At 35.3% G+C, this 15,933-nt stretch overlaps 1 long non-coding RNA gene across 1 annotated transcript in view; it reads right to left on the reverse strand.

Annotated features, from left to right (window-relative positions):
- Positions 1 to 15,933, reverse strand: part of LOC131401355 (uncharacterized) — a 46,767-nt gene that overhangs the window by 2,101 nt on the left and 28,733 nt on the right. The gene's annotated exons all lie outside the window — the stretch shown is intronic.

The following is a 15,933-nucleotide window of genomic DNA, read 5'->3' on the forward strand; positions in this document are numbered from 1 at the left end:
ATGAAACTATGTTTAAATATAAGGATGAAACCTGCACATTTGCATGCCCTGATTAATCATAATAGGAGAGAATACTGTATATTTTAATATATAATTAAATTCAGCAAATACAGCAAATAAAGAAGGATTGCTCATTCTCATTATGATGAAAAATAGTTTCTAAAAATATCCAGGATTGAATCTATCTTGAGACATGTAACAAAAGCCTTTGTTTGGCTTTAAAATCATTGATATGACTTGGAGCTGTCAGGCAGGTATGTTAATATAGGCTATGTTTCTGGCCAGGATAGTGTCTATTTTGCCTGAACAGACTCCTCTGCCGCCATTGCATATTTATAGAACGATGTGGCACAAGGTAGGCATATCTGCAGGGCAGAACATTGTTTTATCTCAATTGTATGGTTGCATATTAACCTGGGAGTAGGAATCTATCTTTTCCCATCACTTTTTTAAAAAAACGTGCAGAGCAATTTTTCTACTTTTATAATTCTATTACTTATATTTCTTTCCTGAAAGCTACTGCCATGTTATCTCATATTTGGCTGAACGTGTACGTAATTTGTTCCAAACCTTTAGGGAGTTTCACTACTTATAAAGCTCAAAATTTAATGAAATTAGACTTCAGGTAAAGAGTAATATAAAATCCTCAATTTCTTTTTGTAAATATTTGATATATTAACTAAGAGAAGACTAGAAAAAATAGGAGAGCTCTGAGAAAATTTGGCATTGTATATAGGCATTTTTACATAGTGGATCTGATGAAGAGCATTTCTCTAGTAGGAATGGGACCTGCCTAAATATATATTACTAAACATGGTGAGTGATCAGACAGAATAGTGATTTTGGAGACCTTCTGATTTAATTTTCAGAGAGTTATGCTATTCAATGATTCAAATTAGTGGTATATTTTGAAAGTCGTTTTGGGGGGAATAAAATTGCACATAACCTAACTATCTTCAACGAATCAGATCCTTAAGCATGATTTTGAGACATGTTTGATGATTTGTTAATCTATATGAAAATGATGAACTAGTAATTCGAAAAATGGGATCTGACCTTAGGAATGGAGAAGCCATATAATTCAAAATACATGCTTGATCACAACCTGGCTTCAGTCAGTCTAACCAATAAGCATTTACTGAAGTGCTCTGGTTTTGGAAAAGGCATTGTATGATATTAGACACAGTGGGGTCTGTATAAATGTGTCTGTAAATGTGTGCGTGCTGGGAAGTTGATGGGGGAATTGATATCAGTATAAAAGAAGTTAAAGACTATCACTTCTATAAGAAATGTCTCCTATTCAGTCTCTCTCTCTGCCCAAACTTCCAGTATCATGTTGCTTTTAACACAACAAATAGAGAAGAAGGAGACAGACTGGCTAGTCATGGTTAAAAAGGTTTCTATTGATGATAATAAGTTAATGAACAGACAAAAGGGTTTTCCGGGCCTTCCCCTTCATGCAAGGCATACAAAAAAGACATTATGAAAAGACAATGAAAAATAACCCATGATTTCAATCACTTTTTTTTCTTCTGACTGGTCTTTTTGTCTCAAAGAACTGTGTCAAATCTGGGCTGGTTTTTCCCACAATGTGCCTACTGTGTGGAGTCCGCATTGTGTAGCCAAAAAACATGAACTTTAGAAACAGACAAATTTGAGCTTCATCACTGTATGTCCTGTGCAAGTTGCTTAACTTTTTTCTGAGACTTAGGTTTTTTTCTTCCATTTGTAAAATGAGAGTGAGGATATAATGATCTCTACATAATTAGTTTACCATGTGTAAACTTTCAGTGCACGAGGACTTACTTCTATTTACCTCTTCCTCAGCCATAAAAATTTTGGTTCAAGTATTTATCTGAATTTCAAATTATACTTTATTAGGATAATTATAAATATGGGGAAGTACAGATTGAACATGAGAGTGGAAAGTAAAGTAAATGAAAGAGTAAGGATAGATGGATTTGATACTGAAAGCTTAGGAAACAAAAAGGAAATACGGAGAATTAAACCAGCCTTAGGATTCTCTTCCTCTGTCTGTTAGACATGAGAAAGCTAAGTAGTAGCAGTGTCAAAGAGAATGTTTAGCCCCTCCATAATCTCCACTGGCCAGTCACATACATCAAGTTACCCCCAAATGAGAATACTTTTAAAACCAAAACAATGTACTGGCTATGCAAATACAACCTCAAGATGAATGTCCTTCGACACCCTTAAAACTGGATAAACACATGCATAGCAATGAAATTGGACCCCTATCTTGCACCACTCACAAAAATTAACTCAAAATGCATCAAAGACTTAAAAATATAATGTGATACTGTAAAACTCCTTGAATAAAACGAAGGGAAGAAGTCCTCAATATTGGTCTTGACAATGATTTTGGGGATATAACACCAAAAGCACAAATGACAGAAGCAAAATTCAACAAATGGTACTACATCAAGCTTAAAAACTTCTGCACAGCAAAAGAAACAATGAAACAAAACAAAACAAAACAAAGCTTCTGCACAGCGAAAGAAACAATGAAACAAAATGAAAAGGCAACCTACAGAAAGAGAGAAAATTTTTACAAACCATATATCAAATAAGAGGTTAATATCCAAAATATATAAATAACTCATAAACTCAATAACAAAAAAACAATTTGTTTAAAAAATAGGCAGCGTAACTAAATAGACATTTTTCCAAAGAAGATCTCCAAATGGTCAACAGGTACATGAAAAGATGCTCAACATCACTAATTTAACAACATCTAATCATCAGGGAAATACAAATCAAAACCACAAAGAGATATCACCTCACACCTGTTAGAATGGCTATCATCAAGGAGACAAGAGAGTTCCAGTTCAAGATGTCCACATAGGAAGATCCTAAACTCACCTCCCCCCACGACACACCAAAGGTACAGTTACATATGGAACAATTTCCTCTGGAAAAAACCTAAAAACTAGCTAAGCAACTCCTAAACAGTGTGCAAATGAGAAAAAAATCCACATCAAATTGGGTAGGAGAGACTGAGACACAATCTTGCCCTAAACCCCACCCCTGGCGTGGTGACCCCAAATCAGGAAAAAAGTCAAACCCTCTCCCTGAGGAACAAAGGGTTTGAACCTTTGTTCAAAGGTTCAAAAGATGGGCACCCCATCTTTTAAGACCTGCACCTGAAAGATGAGCCCCCAAAGTTTGTAGCTTTGAAAACTAACAGGGTTCACATCCATAAGACCCACAAAGCTATAACAACCTGAGAAACAGCTCTTAAAGGGCTCGTGTGCTCAGACTCACCAGCCCCAGGGCCCAGCACAGAAGCAGCTGATCAATGATCCCAAAGAGACCTGCACCAAGACACACTATAATTAAAATGTGAAAAGTTAAAGACAAGGAGAGAATCTTAAAAGCAGAAAGAGACAAAAAAACTTATGTCCAAGGGAACTCCCATAAGACTATCAGTAGATTTTTCAGCAAAAACTTTGCAGGCCGCAAGGGAGTGGCATGATATATTCAAAGTGCTGAAATAAAAAAGCTTCCAACCAAGCATACTCTACCTGGTAAAGTTATCATTCAGAACTGAAGGAGAGATCAAGAATTTCCCAAACAAGCAAAAGCTAAAGGAGTTCATCACCACTAAACTGGCCTTCAAGAAATGTTAAAAGGACTTCTTTAAGCTGAAAAGACAGGGTGCTGATTAGCAACAAGAAAACATATGAAAGTATAGATCTCACTATAATATAAAAATATTATATATAAATATTGTATATTAAATATAATAAAATATATATAAAGTATATACATTTTACTTTATATAAATAAAGTAAATATAAAAAGTAAAGGTATTAGATTAATCATTTATGAAGCTAGTATGATGGTTAAAAGAGAGAAAAGTGTTAAAAATAACTGTAACTACAATAATTAGTTAAGGGATACACAAGATAAAAAGAGGTAAAATGTGACATCAAAAATGTAAAACGGGAGGGGAGAGTAAAAATGTAGAGCTTTAAAATGCATTCAAACTTAAGTTGTTATCAACTTAAAATAGACCATTATAAATACAAGTTATTAATGTAAGCCTCATAGTAACCATAAAGCAAAAACCTATAGTAGATTTACAAAAGATAAAGAGAAAGGAATCTGAGAATACCACTAAAGAAAGTCATCAAACCACAAAGGAAGAGAAGAAAAGACGAAAGGAACAGAGGAATACAAAGCAGCCAGAAAACAATGATCAAAATGGCAATAAGTACATAACTATTAATAATTACTTTAAATGTAAACGGATTGAATTCTCCAATCAAAAGGCACAGAGTTGCTGAATGGATAAAAAGAAAGATGCATCTAAATGCTACCTACAAAAGACTCACTTCAAATGTAAGGACATGCATAGACTGAAAGTGAAGGGATGGAAAAAAGATATTCCATGCGAATGGAAACAAAGAAAACCCTGGGGTAGGTATACTTATATCAGACAAAATAGACTTTACAACAAAGACCGTAATCAGAGACAAAGAAGGGCATTACATAATGATAAAGGGGTCAATCCAACAAGAGAACATTTGTAAATATTTATGAACCCAACATAGGATCACTTAAATATAGAAAGCAAATATTAACCGACCTAAAGGGAGAAATAGATAGTAGTAAAACAATAGTAGGGGACTTTAATACCCCACTTACATCAATGGATAGATTATCCAGACAGAAAATCAATAAGGAAACATTGGCCTTAAATGACACATTGGACCTGAAGAACTTAACAGATATACAGAACATTCCACCCAAAAGCAACAAAATACACATTCTTCTCAAGTGCACATGGAACATTCTCCAAGATAAATCATATGTTAGGCCACAAAACAAGTCTTAATAAATTTAAGAAGATTGAAATCATATCAACTATCTTTTTTGACCACAATGGTATGAAACTAGAAATCAAATACAAGAAGAAAACTGGAAAATTTACAAATATGTGGAGATTAAATAACATACTACTGAACAACCAATGGGTCAAAGAAGAAATCAAAGGAGAAATCAAAAAATACCTTGAGACAAATGAAAATGGATATACAAAATACCAAAACTTATGGGATGTATCAAAAGCAGTTCTAAGAGCGAAGTCCATAGTGATAAATGCCTACATAAAGAAAGAAGAAAAATCTCAAATAAACAACCTGACAATGTACCTCAAGGAACTAGAAAAACAAGAAAAAATGAAGCCCGAAGTTAGTAGAAGGAAGGAAATAACAAAGGTCAGAGCAGAAATAAATAAAATAGAGACTAAAAAGACAGTAGAAAAGATCAATGAAACTAAGAGCTTTGAAAAGATAAACAAAATTGACAACCCTTTAGCTTGACTCACCAAGAAAAGAGAGCTACAACTCAAATAAATAAAATCAGAAATGAAAGAGGATAAATTACGACTGATACCACAGAAATGCAAAAGGATCATAAGAGAGCACTATGAACAATTATATGCCAACAAATTGGACAACCTAAAAGAAATGGATAAGTTCCTAGAAACCAACAACCTACCAAGACTGAATCATGAAGAAATAGAAAATCTGAAGAGACTAATTACTAGTAAAGAGACTGAATCAATACGGTAGTACCCTTATCTGCAGTTTCGCTTTCTGAGGTTTCAGTTACACACAGTCAACCGCAGTCCGAAAATATTAAATGGAAAATTCCATGAAAAAACAATGCATAAGTTTTAAATTGTGCTCCATTCTGAGTAGCATGATGAAATCTCTCGCTATCTTGCTCTGTCCCTGCCAGGACATGAATCATCACTTTGTGTGGTGTAGCCACACTGTATATGCTACCCACCCATTAGTCACTTAGTAATCATCTCAGTTATCAGATTAACTGTTGCAGTATCACAGTGCTTGTGTTCAAGTAACCCTTATTTTACTTAACAATGTCCCCAAAGCATAAGAGTAGTGATGCTGGCAATTCAGATATGCCAAAGAGAAGCCTTAAAGTACTTCAAGTGAAAAGGTGAAAATTCTTGACTTAATAAGAAAGGAAAAAAATCATATGCTGAGGTTGCTAAGATCTATAGTAACTTTTATTACAGTATATTGTTATAATTGTTCTATTTTATTATTACTTGTTAATCATTTACTGTGCTTAATTTATAAATTAAACTTTACCATAGGTATGTATGTATAGGAAAAATTTTAGCATCTATAGGGTTCAGTATTATCCATATTGTCAGGCATCCACTGGGGGTCTTGGGACATATCCCTTGTGGATAAGGAGGGACTACTGTATTCAAAAACCTTCCAATAAACAAAATTCCAGGACTAGATGACTTCACTGTTGAATTCTACCGAATATTCAAAGAAGAATTAATATCAATCCTTCTCTAAACTCCTCCAAAAAATAGAAGAGGAGGGAAAACTTCCAAACTTACTTTATAAGGCCAACATTACCCTGATACCAATACCAGACAAGGACACCAGAAGAAAAAAATTATAGGCCAATATCCCTGATGAACATAGATGCAAAAATCCTCAACAAAATATTAGCAAACTGAAGTCAACAATACATTAAAGGGATCGTACACCATGATCAAACGGGATTTATTGCAGGGATGCAAGGATGGTTCAACATCCACAAGTCAATCAATGTGACACACCACATTAATTAAATAAAGGATAAAAATCATATGATCATCTCAATGGATGCAGAGAAAGCTTTGACAAAATTCAACATTTATGATACAAGGTCTCAACAAAGGGCAAATTGAGGCAACATACCTCAACATAATAAAGGCCATATATGACAAGCCCACAGCTAACGTCATACTCAATGTTGAAAAGCTGAAAGCTTTTTCTGTAAGATAAGGAAGAAGACAAGGATGCCTACTCTCACCAAATTTAATCAACATAGTATTGGAAGACTTTGCCAGAGCAATTATGCAAGAAAAAGAAATAAAAGTCATACAAATTGGAAAGGAAAAAGGAAAACTGTCACTATTTGCAGGTGACATAATATTATATATAAAAAATCCTAAAGACTCCACCAAAAATCCATTGGATCTAATAAACGAATTCAGTAAAGTTGCAGTATACAAAATAATAGGTAAAAATCAGTTGGGTTTCTATACACTAATAACAAACTACTAAAAAGAGAAATTAAGGAAACAATCCATTTTAAATTGCATCAAAAAGAATAAAATACCTGGAAAAAAATTTAACCAAGGAGGTGAAAGACTTGTACACTGAAAGCTATAAGACATTAATGAAAGAAATTAAAGACACAAGTAAATGGAAAGATATTCCATGCCCATGGATTGAAAAAATTGATATTGTTAAAATGTCCATACTATCCAAAGCAATCTACAGATTCATTGCAATCTCTATTAAAATTCAATGGCATTTTTCACAGAAATAGAACAAACAATTTTAAAATGTGTATGGAACCACAAAAGACCCCAAATAGCCAAAGCAATCTTGAAATAGAACAATACAGCTGGAGGCATCATGCTCCCTGATTTCAAACTATATTACAAAGCTATAGTAATTAAAATAGTATGGTATTGGCATAAAAATAGACACATAGATCAATGGAACAGAATAGAGAACACAGAAATAAGCCCATGCATGTATGGTCAATTAATTTACAACAAACGAGCCAACAACAATGGGGAAAGGACAGTCTCTTCAACAAATAGTGTTGGGAAAACTGGACAGCCACATGCAAAAGAATGAAACTGGACCACTATCCTATCCCATGCACAAAAATTAACTCAAAATGTATTAAAGACTTGAATGTAAGACCTGAAACTGTAAAACTCCTAGAAGAAGAAACATAGGCCGTAAGCTCCTTGACATAGGTCTTGGCAATAATTTTTTGGATCTGACACCAAAAGCAAAGGCAACAAAAGCAAAAATAAATGGGACTACATCAAACTAAAATATCTCTGCACAGCAAAGGAAACCATCAACAAAATGAAATGGCAGCCTATTGAATAGGAGAAAATATTTGCCAATCATATATCTGACAAGTGGCTTAATATCCAAAATATATAAAGAAAGAACTCACACAACTCAATAGCAAAAAAAAAAAATCCGATTAAAAAATGGGCAGAAGATCTGAATAGATATTTTTCCAAGGAAGACATAGATGGCCAACAGGTATATGAAAAGATGCTCAACATCACTAATCATCAGAGAAATGCAGTTCAAAACCACAATGAGTATAAATTCACACCTATTAGAATGCCTATTTTCAAAAAGACAAGAAATAACAAATGTTGACAAGGATGTAGAGAATAAGGAACCCTTGTGCACTGTTGAGGGGAATGTAAATTCATGTAGCCACTATGGAAAACAGTATGGAGGTTTCTCAAAAAATTAAAAGTAGAACTACCATATGATCCAGCAGTTCCACTTCTGGATATTTATCTGAAGGAAACAAAAACATTAACTCTAAAAGATATATACACCCCAATGTCCATTACAGCATTATTTACAACAGCCAAGATATGGAAACTACCTAGGTGTCCATCTATTGATGAATGAATAAACAAAATGTGGTGTGTGTGTATATATATATATATACATATATATATATATATATATATATATAATGGAATATTATACAGCCATAAAAAAGAATGAAATCTTGCCATTTGTAATAACATGGGTGGAACTTGAGATCATTATGCTAAGTGAAATAAGTGAGACAGAGAAAGACAAATACAGTATGATCTCACTTACGTGTGAAATCTAAAAAAAACAAACGAACAAAATAAAACACCAAGCTTATAGACACAGAGAACAGATTAATGGTTTCCAGAGGTGTGGGGGTAAAGGGAGTCAAAAGGTACAAACTTCCAGTTATAACATAAATTAGTTATGGGGATTAATGTACAGTATGGTGACTATAGTTAACAATACTGTATTGTATACCTGAAAGTTGCTAGGAGAGAAAATCTTAAAAGTTTTTATTATATCAAAAAAAAAATGTAACTGTGTATGATGATGGTTGTTAACTAGATTTATTGTGGTAACCATTTCACAATATATACAAATATCGAATCATTGTGTTATACACACGAAACTAATTTAATATTATATGTCAATTATACCTCAATAAAAACGTAAATATTCATTACAATACAGGTTCAACAAGAAATCAGAATAAACTTCAGGGAAATCAGGCAACAGCATTAAGAAATTAAAAACGTCCTACCTCTTCTTCCAGTCAATATTTGTTTATGTGGTATAAGTATTAGTTGATGAAGCAGGAAATGAGAGCAATTATTATGAACAAATATTTGTATTCTTTTAGCCCAATGACATGAGAAACACTCAAAGGAGGTGAGAATTGCAAGGTGAGAGTTAGGTAGTACTAGAAAATGTGGATTAGATCAATACAGTTGAACTTGGAGAACAGATTTTTAATGTTTAGAAAAATATCAATCAACCAATAAATACATTGGAAATGGAAGAGATGAATATTTTATTCATTATGCTATATTATATTACTTTGAAAAAATCATTTTTTTCTCTCTGATCTTCAGTTCCCTCATTTAATAAATTAAGTGGCTAGACTAGGTTATATTTTTAAAAAATAAATGATTTATTTTGGAATAATTTTAGATTTATCAAAAAGTTGCTGAGATAATACTGCAAGTTCTCATATACTCCTCACCCAGTTTCCCTTATTGTTATCATCTTACATCAGTATGGTAGATTTGTCAAAACTAAGAGACCAATACTTGCAAATTACTATGAAGTAAACTCTAGACTTTATTCAGATTTCACCAGTTTTCCCACTACTGACATTTTTCAGTTCCAGTATCCAATCCACAGTGCATTCAGTCATCACGTCTCTTCAGTCTTCTCAGGTCAGTGACAATTTCTCAGTCTTCCTTTGCTCTTCATGACTTCGATAGTTTTGAGGAGTACTGATCAGATATTTTCTGGAATGTCCCTCAATTGGGGCTTGTCTAATATTTTTTTCATAATTAGACTGAGGTGGTGGGTTTTTGGTAAGGATACCACAGATTTGGAGTGCCCTTCTCATCACATCATATCAGAGAGTACATGATATCTACATGACTCATCGTTGGTATAAATCTGGATCACTTGGTTAAAGTAGATCTGCAGTAGTTTTCTATGGCTGATATAACAAATTGTCAAAACTCAGTGGCTTATAGCAAACCAAATATGATACCTTATACTTACACCTTATAGTTCTGTAGTTCAGAAGTCTGATGTACATCTGACTGAGCTAAAATCAAAGTATTGGTAGGGCTGCATTCCTGTCTAGAGAGCCTAGGGGAGAATCCATTTCCTTGCCCTTTCCAACTTCTAGAGGCCACTTGCATTCCTTGGCTCATTGTCTCCTTCCTCTGTCTTCAGTTAGCCACTGCAGGCTGAGTCCTTCTCACATTGCCTCACTCTGACACTGACACGTAGTCATATCCGCCTCTGACTCTGTCTCCTCTTTGCTTTCCTCTTCCCTATTTAAGGACTCTTGTAATTATATTGGACCCTGTCAGTCAATCCAGGATAATTTTCCTATGTTAAGGTCAGCTGATTAGCAACCTTAAATCCATCTGCAACCTTAATTCCCCTTTGCCGTGTACAATAATATGTTCACAGACTTCAGGGATTAGGACATGGACATCTCTGGGGGTGCCATTATTCTGCCTACCACAGGTAGTAGTTGCCAAATTTCTCCCCTGTAAAGGTATGATTTTTACCTTTTCACACTCTTTTCTTTGGAAGTAAATCATCAAGTCCTCACGCAAAGGGGGAGGGAGATGAAGCTCTAACTCCTGGAGGGGGGATAAACAAACACATGTGCACATGTGTGCATGCATATACAATTTGGAAGTCTTCTATAAGGAAGAGTTGACTCTTCTCTTCCATTTACTTATTTATTAAAACATTTGTGTCTATCAGTATTGACTGATGTATACTTGGGTTATAATCCAAAACTGTGTTGTTTTTTATTTTGTTGCTTAGATGATAATTTCTTTCCTTTATTTTTGTTAAGTTACCAAAATCATGCACAATTCTTAGTTTTAAAAAAGATCAATATAGAAACGTGTATGGTGTGGGCCGGCCCCGTGGCTTAGCGGTTAAGTGCGCGCACTCCGCTGCTGGCGGCCCGGGTTCGGATCCTGGGCGTGCACCGATGCACCGCTTCTCAGGCCATGCTGAGGCCACATCCCACATACAGCAACTAGAAGGATGTGAAACTATGGTGTGCAACTATCTACTGGGGCTTTGGGGGAAAATAAATAAATAAATAAAATTAAAAAAAAAAAGAAATGTGTATGGTGAAAGTTAAAAGTCTCTTTACCCTTTCTCAATCTTATTCCCCAGAGATAGTCATTATTATCAGTTTATACATAGACTTTTTTCTATAAATATTTAATTATTTGGATATAATGTATACAGATGCTTTTTTTTCAATTTACATAGGATTGTACTTCACGTTATGCAACTTTCTTTTCTCATATAACAATATGTCTTAGTGATCACTGCATGTCAGTACATTTATATATGCCTACCTTAGTCATTTAAATGGCTACACAGTATTCCCCTAATATTTATGTACCTTATTTACATAATCTCCTCTCAATGAATTCACAGGTTGTCTCTAGTTTTTCACTATTGCAAGCAATACTGCAGGGAACTTGCTTGTATATTTTGTACAATGCACTAGTCTTTCTATGTGATTAAAAGACTTCAGGTGCTGTCTAGCTCTGATTCTTTGCTTCCTCAGTATTTTCGGAAAGATACAACCAGAGCTGACATTAAAGTATAACTTTCAGAGGGTTAAAACATGCCTCTCATGTAAATAAAAAAAATCAAAATGTCTAAGATTTTATGCAATTTATTAATGTATGAAGCAGTATGATATTTTTAATTGAGGTAACATTGGTTTATAACATTATATAAATTTCAAGTGTACATCATTATATTTTGATTACCATCCATCACCATACATGTGTGCCCTTTTACCCCTTTTGCCCTCCTCCCTATCTCTTTCCCCTCTGGTAACCACGAATCTAATATCTGTAGCTAATGCATTTGTTGTTGTTGTTGTTTTTATCTTCCACTTACAGTGAAATCATATGGTATTTGACTTTCTCTGACTTATTCCGCTTAGCATAATACCCTCAAGGTCACTCATGTTGTCACAAATGGCAAGATTTCGTTTTTTTTAAAGCTGAGTAGTATTCCATTGTGTATATATGACACATGTTCTTTATCCATTCATCCATTGATAGGTGCTTAGGTTGTTTCCAAGTCTCGGCTATTGTGAATAATGCTGCAATGAACATAGGGGTGCACATATCTTTACACACTTGTGTTTTCATGTTCTTTGTATAAATACCCAGCAGTGGAATGGCTAGATCGCATGGTAGTTCTAGTCTTAATTTTTTTGTGTGTGTGAGGACGATCAGCCCTGTGCTAACATCTGCCAATCCTCCTCTTTTTTTTTTTTGCTGAGGAAGACTGGCCCTGGGCTAACATCCGTGCCCATCTTCCTCCACTTTATATGGGACGCCACCACAGCATGGCTTGCCAAGCAGTGCATCAGTGCACGCCCGGGATCTGAACCGGCGAACCCCGGGCCGCCGCAGCGGAGCACGTGCACTTAACCGCTTGCACCACCGGGCTTGCCCCTCTAGTCTTAATTTTTTGAGGAAACTTCATACTGTTTTCCATAGTAGCTGCACCAGTTTGCACTCCCACCAGCAGTGTATGAGAGTTCCCTTCTCTCCACATCCTCTCCAACACTTGTTATTTCTTGTCTTGTTAGTTATAACCATTCTAACGGGCATGAGGTGATATCTCAATGTCGTCTTGATTTGCATTTCCCTAATAATTGCTGATGTTGAACATCTTTTCATATGCCTGTTGTCCATCTGTATATCTTCTTTGGAAAAACGTCTGTTCAGATTCTTTGCCCATTTTTTAATTGGGTTGTTTGTTTCTTTGTTGTTGAGTTATATGAGTTCTTTATATATTTGAGATATTAACCTCTTCTCAGATATCTGGTTTGCAAATATCTTCTTCCAATTGTTAGGTTGTGTTTTCATTTTGTTCATGGTTTCCTTTGCTGTGCAGAAGCTTTTTAGTTTGATGTAGTCCCATTTGTTTTTTTTTTTTTGGTTCGTTTCCCTTGCCTGGTGAGACATGGTATTTGAAATGATGCTGCTAAGACCAATGTCAAAGAGTGTACTGCCCATGTTCTCTCCCAGAAGTTTCGTGGTTTCAGGTCTTGCATTCAAGTCTTTAATCCATTTTGAGTTAATTTTTGTGTATGGTGTAAGATAATGGTCTACATTTATTCTTTTGCATGTGGCTGTCCAGTTTCAACACCACCATTTATTGAAGAGACTTTCCTTTCTCTATTGTATGTTCTTGGCTCCCTTGTCAAAAATTAGCTGTCCATGGATGTGTGGGTTTATTTCTGGGCTCTTGATTCTTTTCCATTGATCTGTGTGTCTGTTTTTGTGCCAGTACCATGCTATTTTGATTACTATAGCTTTGTAGTGTGTTTTGAAATCAGGGAGTGTGATACCCCCAGCTATCTTCTTTTACTCAGGATTCTGAAGGGAGCAGTATGATTTTGAGACCAGTTCAAATAACAATTTGAAAGATAGATAATCATGAATGCTTAAATGAATTTACTTATAATCGCAACACTGATGAATAGCCTATAAGACAATAAAATGTAGTGTTTGAGATTATCTTTTCTACAGGGCAGAATCTCTACCAAAGTAAATGTATTTGCATATCTATGTTCAGGAATCATTTTCATTGCTATCAGTTTCTACAACTAACAGCTACTCCACACTGTTGTAAAATAGCAAGTTAATTGAAGGTGCCTACACCTATGGAATCATATAAACCCTAGAGGATCTACTACATAACTCCAAGTACTCCTCTGAAATGATACTCAGTAATCTCTTTTGCCCCTTTTCAAGTCTTGGACAATTATTTCTAACACTGGAATTGAATTCTTAAACCACAGAGACTCCATAATTATACCCAGAAGCATGAATCATTGTTCAGTCACGCTTACTGACAAGAGAAATTTCCCCCTAATTAGCCTTAATGAAACTAGTATTACCATCTTTGGTCTGCATATGGCTGTCTCTTTATATATTTAAGTTCATGGGTACAGGAGAGCCATAGTTTTTTCTTAAGAACTTTGCTTGCAATTAGGGCATGCTACCACTAGGCACGGAATGGTGCCTTGATTAGAGCCCACCATAGTATGGTAAACATAGAGAGAAGTTAAATGCTAGTTTTCTCCTATCTTAAGCAGGGCTCTTTGTCCTTTGAAGGTAGCATTAACAGAATATCTGTATGAACTATGACACATAGAAAATGAGATACAAACTTGCTTATAGTATTCCACCGAATTAGAAAATAACTTTACCTATAACGTACATAACGTTTTTAAATGCTTTTTAAAATAATTTAGCAATACTTTAAAACAGATATAAAGTATAAAACCCCTATGATGAGTCAACAAATGCAAAAGCATTGAACCTGCATTATTTCATTTAATTCCTCTAATAACTCAATGAGGTACGTAAAACAAGTACCTGTTTACAGATGAGGATGCTGAGGAGTTACAAAGTTATGTCACTTGTTTATGGCCACACAATGAGTCAGTTTCAGAACTGGGATTGGAAGCTCCATTTTTTGACTACTAGTCAACTCAATGCTCTTTCTATTGCATATCACTTGGAAGTTATTCTGTAAAAAAAAATAAGTATCTTCTTCACTATATCTAATCTACGAAAAATATTTATTGAGTACCTAGTAACAGGGCACTGTATTAATGCTGTGAGTGATGCTGAGAGAGATAGAAGATGGTTTTTCCTTCAAAGAACTTGCAAATTTAGTTAAGAAAATAATATTCATTAACTTAACAAATGGTTATTGTGTACCAACAATGTGTTGGGCATTATTCTAGGCACTGGGAGTATATTAAAGATCTTCTTGGGGCCAACCTGGTGGCTCAAGTGGTTAAGTGCGTGCACTCCACTTCAGCGGCCTGGGGTTCGGAGGTTCGGGTCCTGGGGTTCGGAAGTTCGCATCCTGAGCACGCACAGACGCACCGCTTGTCAAGCCATGCTGTGGCGGCGTCCCATGTAAAGTAGAGGAAGATGGGCACGGACGTTAGCTCAGGACTACTCTTCTTTGGCAAAAAATAAAAAAAGGGGGATCAGTATCGGATGTTAGCTAGGGCTGATCTTCCTCACCAAAAAAAAAAAAAAAAAAAAAAAAGATCTTCTTACAAGGTATGAAAGCCGAGATCACAAATTTGCATGTCTACAGGTGCTAGCAGGTAACATACATAAGTGAAACAGGCCTAGTGGAAGTGTCAAGGACAGTGGCAAATAAAAGAATGCATGCGCTATCTACATGGAAAAGAAGCTACTCAGTTCTAGCTGCATGTGGGAAGGCAGACTTGAAGTCGCCAGTTCTTCGGATTTTTAGAAAAGAAGGAAAACTGGATTTTTATGTGAAACATTGGAAACTAAGTTTATTTTTTATGTAATGCTGAGTGGGTCAAACAAAACACATCTGCTTACGAAATCTGGTTCATTTGCTTGACAACTTGTGACCACTGCATTAAATGATAATAGCCAAATGAAGATCAGAGACAATCAGCACTATTGGAGTACCAAAGTAAAGAGAGTAACTTGAGCCTGGGGTAGCCAGGGTAGATTTCATAAAGGAGGTGGATATTGAGCAGGACCTGGGAGACTGAACACAGTATGTGGGAGTCCTGGCTCCAAAGCACTTCACGAACCAATGTCCTTGTTTGTTAACTGAAATCACCATAAGTCAATGGCATCCGCTAGCTGCAATGACCTTAGTGTAGTATCAGGACATAAAAGCTGATAATCCCACGTCCTCTGCCAGGGACACAGCCCAAAACCGT

Source organism: Diceros bicornis, chromosome X, assembly GCF_020826845.1.
Source record: "Diceros bicornis minor isolate mBicDic1 chromosome X, mDicBic1.mat.cur, whole genome shotgun sequence".
NCBI lineage: Eukaryota > Metazoa > Chordata > Mammalia > Perissodactyla > Rhinocerotidae > Diceros > Diceros bicornis.